Below are 12415 nucleotides of genomic sequence, written 5' to 3' on the forward strand. Positions count from 1 at the left end.
CTCCCCACTAAGCCCTAGGTCAGATGCAGGCTGGAGGAGGAGGAAGGCATTGCATGCAAGTCCCTACCATTGCATCCCAGCACCTCTTTTCCAGTGCAAGCCCTGACTCCATCTGCTGCTGATTCCAGCATGGCCCAAGCAACAGGGAAAAAAGAAGCTAAAATCTGTTTCTCTTCATGCATCCACCAGCAGAGCTGTGGCTCCAGCCCCCATGCGTTACTGCCAGTGACAGCAGAGGCAGGAGGAACCCAGCTGGACTCCTCCAAGGCAGGGATGGAGTAGGGTGAGCTGTTGCAGGGCCAGCACTTAGGAGAAAAGCATCTTCAGCTTGACAACTCAGCAAATTTGATCTGGAACTGGCAAGAGAGAAAAAATGTAAAGCCTTTAAATGTCATCTCAGGGGTTTGGCTGCCAGAAGAACTAGAGACAGACAGACAGATAAGCACACAGCGCTGCGCAGAGAGCCGGATGCCCTGCTTTGGTCTATGCAGAGTATTTACTAATGTGTCCTGCAGCTGGCATGAGCTGTGCGCAACTCAAGAAATCTGGTTTTCTGCCACCAGCTCTGCTCTGGGACCTCAAGGAAATCCCAAAGCCACTCCAGGTTTCAGTTTCCCCTTTCTGCAGGCAATGATGCTTCCCTGCAACCCCAGGTGGTGGCGAGGTTAAAGGCTGACCCTGGTAATGTACTATAGCAAGCAGCCTTGGGGAACCCTCCAAGCCTAACTGCAGATGTGCAATAAGCCTAACCTCTTGTTTGGGTCCTAGACCCTCAGACAGGTCAGGCCATCCCAATTCCTTATTGTAAGAGGGAAAGTCAAAATCAACCCCCCCCCCCCCCCTTTTTTTTTCCATTAACACCTCTGACCTGGGCAAGTCACATCATCTTCTCCTTCCTCCCTCTGCCAGCCCTGGGGAGATAGCAAGCCCATCAGTGCACAACTGGCTCTCCTCTGTGCATGAGGCAGCCCTACTTGGAAAAAACAGCACTGCTGGCCTGACTGCAGGTGAAGGTGTGCCAAAACTAGGAAGCACAAATACTGCATGCCCTTGAAGTATAGGACCCACCAAGGCTGTTGGAGAAGTTACTCTTCATCCTTGCTTTGTGGAGGAGGAAGCTAGGGTGAACCTGAAGTTGTTGATCCAAGGTAAAGTGGGCCAGGGTGCAGTAGATGTGTCTATACAGCAAAAAGCACTGTGCAGAGTGGGGATATGGAGCACCGATGATTCCCCTTCCAGTCCTTGTCCTGTCTAAACAAGCCCCAAGAACTTGGTGTGTTTCAGCATTGCTTGGAGAGGGCAACGCACACCAAACCAGAGCCCAGCAAGCAGGGTGTGCGGATAGGAAATGGTTGATGGCAGCTTGCTGGACTTCTAAAGGATGGATACCTTCACTGGGAGTCCCAGGTGCAAGCCTGGTATGTCCTGCAACACTTGGGTTTCACAGAGCTCAAACTGCACCTTCTCCTGGCAAAATAACTCCAACCGCAGCCAAAAAGGGGAAGCCCCCAAAATCTTCTGGTATTTGAGACATTACAGAAATGCCCCATCAAAAGGGCAAGGGGTTTCTGCCAGGTAGCACAGCACATCTGTGGCATGGCCAAAAATATTGCCCAGCCAATATGCTCCCTCCTGCAGAGGTTTCAGCATTAGCTGGTGCTCTGTGCCCCGTCACAGTACTTACTTTCATGCACAAAATAAAAACTAGACTCGCCAACGTACCCAATGGGCCTGTCAAACTAATCATGTTAGGGGGACTGGAAACACACCAGCAGCAAGAGCTGGCCCCTGCTCCAGAGCCCTTGCAGAAATCACGCATCCAAGAGACGGAAAAGCCTCTGTCGTTCCCGGAACCAGGTCAATAAAAGCACAGACAACTCCATCCAGAGAGAGACTTTTTTATGAATCACAAGAAAGAGCAGCTTCAGCTCCCCTAGCTGCAAATAGGTGGGCAGGCACAAAGAGCCAGCACGGAAACGTGTCTGTGCAACACGTGTGGGGAATCAGCCGCCCCGCACATGTCCGGGGTATGGGGTGAGAGGAAACCGCTCCGAACCACGGCACAGGAGAGCTGTGAAAAACAGCGGCCGCTGTTTGGTGCGACTTCTCCCCACCCCCCAGCTGGGTTCCCAAATCAAACAGCCTCCTACCAATACAGGCATTTAGCATGCCAGGGACAGAGAACAGGCTAGGCGAGGATTTCAAAGCTGAGCAATCCCAGGTGGCTTTGAAGGGGCTCATATTCAGGGAGTGAGAATAACCCACCCTTTTGGGAGCAAAAAAAATCCAAAATCCACTTCATCTAGGTGCCTCCAGAACAAAACTGTGCCCTCCCCAAACCCACAGTTATTCATGGGTGCACTTTTGCCATAATGCTGTTATTTCTAGAGCTCTTTGCTAAGTGCGAACCCCGGAGGACTGGACAGAGCTTTTCTTTTTTTTGATCGAATCTCAGAGCAGCAGCAGCGTTTTGTTCTCTCTCCTTCTTTTTAATGTATTTATTTTTCAAGGCCTTAGTTCACATCCACAGAGGAGGGTAAATCACATATTGGCAAAGTCTGGCACAGGCTGCCTGCCCTTCGCATCTCGGAACCACACTCTAACCACAGGAGAGGATGTGTCCTCATTATCACCAGCATTTTTTAGGCCGTGGACAAAAGGACCATGGTGCAGAGAGTGTACCTATATTCCAAGTAGACACAAGGTTGTTTTATTATATGTAATATTATTTAATTTCACAAGCGAACGCTTGCGCCTAGCCCCGAGGAAGCCAGCCCAGCCTGCCTTCTCCAAGCAGGCAGGCAGGAGCAGCAGATCCCTCCTTCTGCATTGATCAGCTTGCAAAGCTCCAGCAAAGGGAGCTTTACACCTCTCACAGATGATCCCATGCAGCATGCAATAGCTGCTGTGCCTGCACGGGACTGGGGCAGGGATCAGCCTAGCTTGTCCACAGCTGTGCTGCTGGGCATTTGCGAAGCACGTAGCCTTGGTGGTCACCCCAAAAGAAGTTCTTTCTGGAGCAAAGAAGATGTAGTGGTCAAAAAGCAGCTACCTTCTCTACCTTCCCATCCAGCATCTATAACATGGCACCATGGCACCCCAAATGCAGTGTCCTCCACTGCAGCACTGAGAAGCCATGGCAATAGCATGGATTAGGGATAGCTGGATGGGTCAGCCCTGCAAGGCCGTGGCAGGGTCCTGCAAGTTACTACATCCAGTCTCCAAGTTATTCTCACCCATGGACCAGAGACCGGGAAAGCCACCAGAGATCACAAGAAGTAGGAAAATGCCAGGCTGCAACTTCGTGAACAAAATGCATTCACTGGCTTAACACCCACATAATTAAAAGCAGGCACATCCCTTGATAACTGCTAGCACAGTTGTGCATGTACGTGGTTGGTTGTGTGTTTGCTTTAGGGGGCCTGTGATAGTACCTACAAAAGCAAAGCCGGCCACCAGTCCCTCTGCAGAGCGAGGCTGCTCACAGCACTGATGAAGCAAAGAGCTGACCCAAGGATCTCCTTCTCTTCCCATCAAAACAGGAATAACAGTAGCTCTTTCCTCCCCAAAGAGGTCTGAGCCACCCACTGCTACTCCCAGAGATGAGCATTGTCCCTGGGGATATTTGGGTGCTGAGGGGCTGGATTCAAACCCTCCTGGCAATTCAGAGGGCTCGGACAGTGGTGGGGACCTCAGCCCTGATGGAGGAGAGGATGCTTTCACCCACTGATGCTGGGAATGACAGCAGGCCATGCTCTCCACACTCATCCACTAGCCTACTCCGTGGCTCCACCTGGCTCCTACTGGCTCTTAGCACCGCTGGTGGGAACAGGCAACTCATACTGTCCTCTCCTCACAGGATGGGGTGAACTGACACAGTAAATACCAATTGACTCGATGGATAAAAAGCAGGGAGTGAGAGCAGCCCTGGAGCAGCCCCCAGTCCCTCCTCTCGGAGGGGGCCAACCACCCACCACCCAGGTTTGGGCCAGCAGAGGTCCGGGTTGTGAGTTGCTTCCTGCATCGGGGCAAAGCCTCCCCAGCAACCTCTCCCTCTCACCCAGCATTTCTTGTGCCGCTTCCCCCACCAGTTCCCCTCTCACAGGATGTGTTGCATAGTATTTAAATGCAACCAGGTCTGGGCAAGCCAGATTTCAGTTTATCCCATGTCCCCTCTGGAAGGCAATGCTAAGAGAGAGGACACAATCCCTCCACCAGCTGCTGCAGACACAGCCGTGACTATAGTACAGCATCATTTACTGCAAACCCTTACAGCCTTCCTCCTCCAGCTTCCCCCGAGTGGGGAGCAGCAGAAAGCGATCCCCCCAGGGGAAAAAGAGAGGAGATTTCCACAAAATGGACACAGTATTCATTCTTCCAACCGCTGCAGCATTCCTTTCATTCTGCAACTTTATGAACACCACTTGATGCTGGCAGCAGCCCCAGAAGGCATCGCAAGTCACCTGAAGAAAAACAACTTCTTCCAGCGCCAGCATCCGGGCTACCTCCGAAGCAGAGGGCAGCAGCCCCAGCCATGCATGGCCAAGCTGCCCAGACAGCTCACAGCCACCAGCCACGTTGCCGGATCAGCGGTGCCTCAAAAGGTCTTCGATGACATCTTTAGGGTGTCACGGCTAATTAGAGCCCTGACTATACCCTCTAATTAGGTAACACCATGTCACGCCTTCGCATAGAATCCCTAATTGACTTAAAAGTAGACTTGGCACTTCTTCCCGGACCTCCTTCCACTTCACAAGGTATTTCAAAATAAATAAACCCCTGGTCCTCAGTCCTGGCTCAGAAACCAGCTGCGGAAGTGCCCTCGTATCTGCACAGGCACGTACCCACACAGCCAGACACAAAACCTCCATCAGAGGCAAGCAAATGCACTGAGGCAGCAGCATCCGCCTCCTCTGATCTCTCATTTCTAGCCATCCTAGTGCTACTTTCAACAACAGTCAGCAAAGTCTTTTCTAGGAGAACAGGAGTATTTGTGATGCGTCAGTGTCCTACTAAAAATATTGCCTGGGGGCTTGCAAGAGAAGCAGTGCTCCAGCAAAGGAGCCTGGTATCTGGCGACAGAAGGCATTAAAAAAACTAACCATTTAGAAATTAATATGCCAGGATGTTATCAAGCATCAACATTTCAATCCAGAAGCTTGATTTCTGTTTTCATTAAGTAATGAATAAACTGCAACGATCTGAATGTTTTCAGTTTTCCACTAGCACAAAATTTTAAGTAGATAGGAAAAAAACCCTCCACCATCATAACTGTAAACATGCTGAACAAAAACTATCAAAATTCATAGAAGATAAATATTGAGTCCTTCCAAGCCTGCTATGAGAACAATGTCTCTTTATTTGCTTTTCACAAGGTTTGTTATAACAAGAGAGAGAGACTCCAGTATACAGTGTTTTAATATACATACATGCATTCACAGCTGGAATAATAGATTTTAAGGACAGAAGACAATATTACAGCTGAATGTACGCAGAAATGCATAAAGATACCTTCAAAACCACATTCTTTGCACCCTACCCACATATATACATGGACACATATGTATATTATTTTTATATATATATATACACACACACACACCCCCTCACCATGTTTCAGATCAATCAGAACTGTTCATTAAATCAGACTCTCTAAAGTTTCTGCTGTTTTGGGAAAACATGACCCTGAGGAGACATCACACGTGAACTTAACATCCAGCAGAAAATGAAACCATAATACACTGCATCTTGAAAGCCAGCCCTGAACCTAACTTAATCCCTGCTCTGGACAGTGCCTCCAGAGAGGCATTAAAACCATGCTAGGTGTTTTCCTGGATTTCCCAAATTCCCCAGAGATTCCCTGGCACTCTGGCTGCATCCATCTCCTCCTCGCTTCGGAGATGTTTCCGGCTGAGCGCTCCCATCCTTACTCCTGCTGCTCTCCCACGGCCGGCGACGCACAGATCCAGCGGAGCAGCATCCATCCGGAGAGCCGCGTCCTGCCCTTGCCGCAGGACGAGGTACCCGGGGAGAGCCCGTGGGGTTTAACACTCGGATTCCTGCAAAATGTGCAGGCGGATGATGTACAGGGGGATGATGTAGGGGGCTTGAAGGGTCAAGAGCGGCTTTGCATCCTCCTTTCCCCATTCCCGACAAAGGGATTCCAGCAGATCTCGTGCCCCCTAGTGTCATCCTGGCGAACGGACCGGCACCGGCACCGGGCACCGGGGACCACCTGGCCCTGGCAGTGCCCTTACTTATCCCACAGTCAAGCCGCCACCGTGTCCTGCTGGTACCTAAACCACAGTTAAATGCCATTTCCAACAGTTCAGGTGAAGGGCAGTGTGAGCTCGCTGGCCCTCCCGAACACCCTTGGGGCAGCAATAGCCCCCCAAGTGTCCCCGTGCCCGGCTCAGTGCCACCTCCGTTACGCTCCCACAGAGCCTCAACCAGATCTGCCCCACCGGCAGATAGCCTGAGCGGTGTCCCTGGCGAGGGGCCAAGAGGAGGAGGCAGAGAGCATCTGCGGTGGACACTGTCCAGAATACAACTCCTCCTAAAAATAGATGGTCCCTGGAAGGGCACGGCCCTTCCAGGGAATGGGAATGCTCGGTGCTAGGAGCTCAGGGTTTGGGGTGGCAGAACTTAAAAGTGCATGAATGCAAGACGCCGCTGCCTTTGCACAAAGTCCACGCTTCTTCCCTGTGCGAGCACCTGTGGCATCAAGCTCTGGCCATTAGCACGAAAAGCAGTGCACAAAACCAGCCCAGAACCCAGCATCCCTGCCTGCCAGCCTGCTCTGACCAAGCGACAAGGTCCAGTATCTCCTGGGAAAATGCCCGTGCTGGCTGCAATACTAATGGGTGCAACTGTTCCCGGACCCCACACACGGAGCACCTAAACAAGAGGCGTGTGCTAGACAGGAGCACAGGAATTGTGCATTGAGCCCATGCATGTGCCTCAGTTTCCCCATCTGTCCAGCAGCCCCGATGCAGCTTGCCCTCTCTTATTTTGCTCAACCCTCCCTGTTCAGCTATTAGCTGTTGTGAGGAGAGGCACCCCACGGACATCACCTAGAGCACTAGCCCTTTCCGGCATGCGCTAGCAGCATGCAAGCAAACCTCGGCAACTCATCGCCAAAATTTGGAGGAATTCTCCCCAGGGCACTGACCTGGGTATGCTGCTTTCTTCTGCAACACCGAGCAGGGACTATAGCTTAGAATAATGGGGAAGTAACTCAGTTCAGTGCTGACAAAGCATCACAAGCCCCAGCGGGGTGGGAGGGGAGGAGGTGTCCTTCCCTTACGCTGCCATGCCTGGTATACATCATGTTTAGGGCCAGGCATACGTCACCGACACAAAATGGACAAATTGGAGGGATTTCAGAAAAACGAGTGACAAAAATGATCAGGAGGCAGAAGGGATTGATTTACAAGGGGAGATTAAAAGAGCTGCGATCAGTCTAGCTGGGCTGAGCAAGTACTGACAGAAGCAGTCAGATGCTAATCTGCAAATGGGATGAAAACGATATGGGAAGGAATAATTTAGCATCTTCAGCAGTAATGGGATGAAATTAAGGGGAACTTGGGGCTGAGCAGGTAGGCAAAAAAAAACCCCAAACCCAACCCAAAATAAAACTCCTTTCCTAGTTGTGTATTGCCTCTATCAAAACACACACTCCCCAAACTCTTTCTGCCTAGGACAAGGACCCTTCAGAGCAACCGTCTGTCCGTACCTAAGAAGGTGTGCACGCACATGCACACACACACGCACACACACACACACAGAGCCCTTCCCCACCCCTGACTCACACTCAGGAAAGCAGCCGGCCTCCACGTTAACCCTAGAGGACAGAGGCTTCACGCTTGCAGGGAAGCAGCAGAGAGCGAAGACTAAAGCTGCCGAGAGCGGTGGGAAGGTCCCCACAGAAGGATGCCTTTGCACTCTCAGGTCTTCATGGGGGGGAAAGGTGCTGAGACGGCTTCCTGCAAAGTCACAGGAGTGAGCTCAGCTGCGAGCACTCAGATATTTACACACAAACAGCACATTACTCAGCAACTCCCATTTGTCAGGCATAATGGCAGCGGCAGCAATAATAAACGACAGAGCCGAGAGACAGGCTCCCCAGGCGCACACCCAGCCCCAGCCTGAGCTGGAGCAGGATGCATTCCTCCGGCTTGCGGGGAATTAACTGAGAGTGGCTGGGAGCTGGGGCTCGCACCCACAAAACTCCTGCTGCTGGCTTCAGAGCGTCAGCCACATCTCTCAAAGCTGAGCCTTGGCTGCACAGTTATTTGTACGTGTACGTACACAAGCTTTGCGGCTGTGAGAGGTACCAGGGCTTTTTCCTTCCCAAGTCCAGGAGGTGCTGAGCACCTTCCATGGGGATGGGGACGCAGTGCCTTGGCAGGATTGGGTCCTCTCGGGGTAAATCAGACCAAAGATAACGCACGATCGTGAGATCGTGGCTTGGCCTGCTCTGACATCAGGCTCTGATGAAGTTGCCCAAAAGGGCTGTTGCAAAGAAGTCTGCTAGGCACGGGGCTCTCATTTCAAAAGCACAGCCCGTCTCGGAAAAGTCCACCCTCCCCAGCGAGCCCCAGCAAGCTCTGGTCCCAGGACCTGGTCCCAGCAAGATGCCGGGTCGGACATGAGCATCCCTTGCACATCTCCAGCCATCACAGCAAAGCTCTAACTCCTCACAGAGGGGCAGGGCAGGGAGCAGGGAGCAAGAACGGCTGCTCCCACATATTTGCACGTTTCGCAGGAAGCAGCCAGTGTCCCTGCCTCGCTCGCTGCCTGCACACACAGCCGGCAGGACCGGCAACGGCATGTGCGGGTCCTGTGCCTCACAGAGGTAAACAACGTGTGTGCACTGAGAGTGGGCACGGTCACAGTTAAACAAGCAAAATCCTAGCAAAAGTCAGCAAGTTCCTGAGCAAAACGCAGTCTGAGGAGAGGACCTCCTGGACTACCCCACAAATTAAAACACAAAGAGACGTGAAAAGGAAATCAAATAGCTTTGCAGGCAATCCGCTTTCTGCAACCTGCGCTCAGTACAGACCCTATGCATGTGCCTATAAGCATGGGTTAGGGAAGAAAGGGGCTTTCGAAAAGAATGAAGGAGAAGTGCCGATCATTATATCAAAAAAGTTTAGCCAATTAAGAAACAACTGCCAGAGGAGCCAGGGGAGCTGAAACAGGCAGACCAGGTTCTGTCCCCAGCAAAGGCAGCACAAATTAGCTCACGCTCTGGTTGGAGTCCCAATCTGGTTTTAAGATTGCAGTGGGGGGGAAGTCACCAAGATCTGGAAATGTCAGGGAGTTTGAGCAGCAAAGGGATCGGTGTGTATTATGCAATTCTGGAAGGCAGCCCTCGTACTCACGCTCGGGATGAACTGCCTAACCCGGGGAGAGCAGTTCCACAGAAGCGCCATCCAGACGCTTTTCTTATAAAATCACACCACCCCCTCAAAAAAAAAAAAAAAAAAAAAAAAAAAAATCAGCACTGCCACAGCAGAGGAAAGAGCAGGTTGCGCCTTTTGGAGAAACGAAGAAAAAGTCTGCTCTCCCGCCCAGGAAATCCAGGGGCTCCGGTTTACAAAGAGCCACCCCGCAACCTCGGCTCCAGCCCTGCTCATGCAATGCAGCAGGCAGGAGAGCTCATCCCTTCCCAGCCTTCAACCTGATGCCGTTCCCAGCGGCCGCGATGCCTTCCCCGCTCGGGTGGGGGGTCCCGACGTGCCTTCCCGCCGCGGACCCGCTGCCCCGGGGGGGTGCGGACCCGCTCCAACCCCCTGCCCCCCCGCCCCAATATCCGTCCCCCGCCGGGAACGCCCGGCCGGGGCGCAGGGCGGACACACACGCACGGCGGAGCAGGAAAGTAAGTTGCCCAAATTGTTTCCTCACGGGCTTCGCCCCTGCCCCGGCGGCGCGGGGGGCGGACGAGCGGCCCACGGCGGGGCGCGGACACGCGTGGGCGCGCTGGGGAAAGGTGCGCGGCTGCGGGGCGGGAGGGAACACCAGGCGCGGGGAGGGGGTGGGGGGAAGCAAGCGTTCCCGATCCCCCCCCCCACCCCCTCCCCGTTTTCGCCTCCCAGAAAGGCAGCGGAGCTTCGGCGGCGGGCACCGGGTCTGGCCTCCGCTGACCCCCGCGCCCACCCGCCCGCCGCCTCCCCCCGTCCCTCGGGTGGTGGGGGGGGGGGGGGGGGGGGACGACGGGGGGGACACCCCGCACCGCCCTCCGGCCCCGGCCGCCCGGTACTCACGGCGCCGTCCTCGCCGCCGCTCCCGGCGTTACCCCATGCAACCACCGGCTGCTTCTACACCGGCTCGGGGGCTATAAGCTCTTTTAAACTCCAGCACATAACCCATGTGACCGCAGAAGCCACTGGTAAGGAGCGCCGGGGAGCCAGCGATGAGCTCAGCCCGCACCCCCCGGCACAGCGCCGCGGACGCGCTCCCGGCCCCGCCGCGCCGCGCGCACCCGCCCCACGCACACACACACGCACACGCACACGCACACACACGCGCGCACACACGCGCCCACCCCCACGCACACCCCCCCCCCCCCCCCACGCGCGGCCGCCGCCGACCACGCGCGCCCTGGCCCACGCCCCTGCGGACACGCAGCCTCCCCCTCCCCGCGGATGCTGAGCCGGAGGGAGGCAGAGCACACGCGTGCACACGCACACACACACACACGCGCGCGCGCGCACCCCCCCCCCCCCCCTCCCCTGCGCAGATGCGCACGGCGGAGCACACTCGTGAAAGCGCCGTGAGCCACACGCGCACGCACCCCCCCCCCCCCACCCCCCGCGCACAGCACAGTCCCTGCGTGTGCATGGGCAGGGGGCAGGCCGCAACTCCCCCCACCTCCCCCGAGGTGCAGACCCGAGCGAAGGCAGCACGCTCGCAGCCCCCCTGCGCGCACATGCACACTCACGCGTGGCCCGCGCGCGTGGGGCCACGCGCGCACCGCTTCGCACAAGTGCACCCTCCGCACGCTCACCCCCCCCCCCCCATCGAGAGATGCAGACCCAAACGAAGGCAGTGCACTAACAGTTCCGTGCACACCCTCACACACACCCCCCCCCCGCTTGTGAGTGCCACACCCCCTTGCACAAGCACCCTCTCAGAGTGCACAACGAAAGCGGCACGCGCCGATGCAGAGCGAAATGGAAGCACCCGCACCCCTCTCGCACACGCACTGCACACGCAACCGAACGCGCAGCGCACACGAGACTCTGCTCCCACACCCTCTTGCACAACCGATGCGCAAGCGAGGCCGCCCGCCCACACGCGCACCCACCTTTCCCACTCGAATGCAACCTGCTGGTGCGTGCCCAACAAGCCCACCCTGCCCATCCGTTGCACCCCCGCGGCTGCAGGGTCCCCCGTGGCGTGTGGGGTCGCCCCGTTTCCCATCGGAGGTTAAAGACAGTGAGCTGTCGCACACGGGGTGGGGGTCTGCAGGGCAAAGAGGACAGGTGTCCCCCTGTGCTGTGCACAACGACTCCGGACGAGGCAGAAGCCGAAGGGATGGCCATGCGGCTGGGCCACGGTTGCCAGGCCAGGGCACCCGCTCCAGCCGTGGCACGATGGAATTCGGGAGCGCCGGGACGAAATGTGCCAAGGGGGGGACGGGAGCCGGGTGTGAGGCATTGGTGTGCAAAAGGCTGGGACAGGCAGGCCTGGCCGGGCAGGTGCAGGCGTGTGCTGCTGGGGCACGCCAGCAACACGTGTGAGAAGGCAGAGCTGGCAGGCAGAGGGCTTTGCTGTGAGCTGAGTTATGGAAAATGACTCTTTCCAAGGAATTGCTAAAATTAAAGCGGCAGCGAGGCCAAACGAGCAGGAGCCAAAGGGAAGGGTGAGCAAGGACAGCCGAGCAGCCTGAGGGTGAGGAAGGGCAGGGTGGGCAAGGGGCCGAGGAGAAGGCATCCTCACAGGGCTCCTACCTCCCCCCAGCTCCCGCTGCCCGCACAGGCAATTGCAAACACCCCGGGGGTTGAACTGGGGAAAGGCTGATTGGCACCGTGGTGACGCTGGCTGGGGGGTGCCATGGGGTAGGGGGGTCTGCAAGGAATAGCCCTTCCCAGCCACATCCCCCCCTTGGCTGCCAGCGTACAGATAAATACCTCTGTTTCCCCAGCCTGGAAGAGACAAGTGCCCATGGAGAAACAGCCTGCTCACTGCCAGGAGCTAGTTGCCAGTGAGGGGCAGAGACCGGTGCTGATGGGGGCTTGTTGGGGAGCCCTGCAGAGCCCTACAACTCGTTATGGGAGTCCCCTGCCCTGGCCCCCACCCCAGGGGCTGTGGAAAGGCTGGGGTGCTGCTCCCTGGACATCAGCATTCGGGTCGGCAGTAAGGGCTGTTTCAGCTTCCAGATAATCTGAGCGTTCCCAGCACAAATCCC

The 12415-nt window shown here is 55.6% G+C and overlaps 1 protein-coding gene across 2 annotated transcripts in view; it reads right to left on the bottom strand.

The window, feature by feature from the left end:
- Positions 1–10481, bottom strand: part of CNTFR (ciliary neurotrophic factor receptor) — a 212789-nt gene extending 202308 nt beyond the window's left edge. For both annotated transcript variants that reach the window (XM_030005484.2, XM_030005486.2), the window contains exon 1: positions 10269–10481. The gene's annotated coding sequence lies outside the window, so the exon portion shown is untranslated. The remainder of the gene's footprint in view (positions 1–10268) is intronic.
- Positions 10482–12415: the final 1934 nt, after the last annotated feature.

Source organism: Aquila chrysaetos, chromosome Z (assembly GCF_900496995.4).
Source record: "Aquila chrysaetos chrysaetos chromosome Z, bAquChr1.4, whole genome shotgun sequence".
NCBI lineage: Eukaryota > Metazoa > Chordata > Aves > Accipitriformes > Accipitridae > Aquila > Aquila chrysaetos.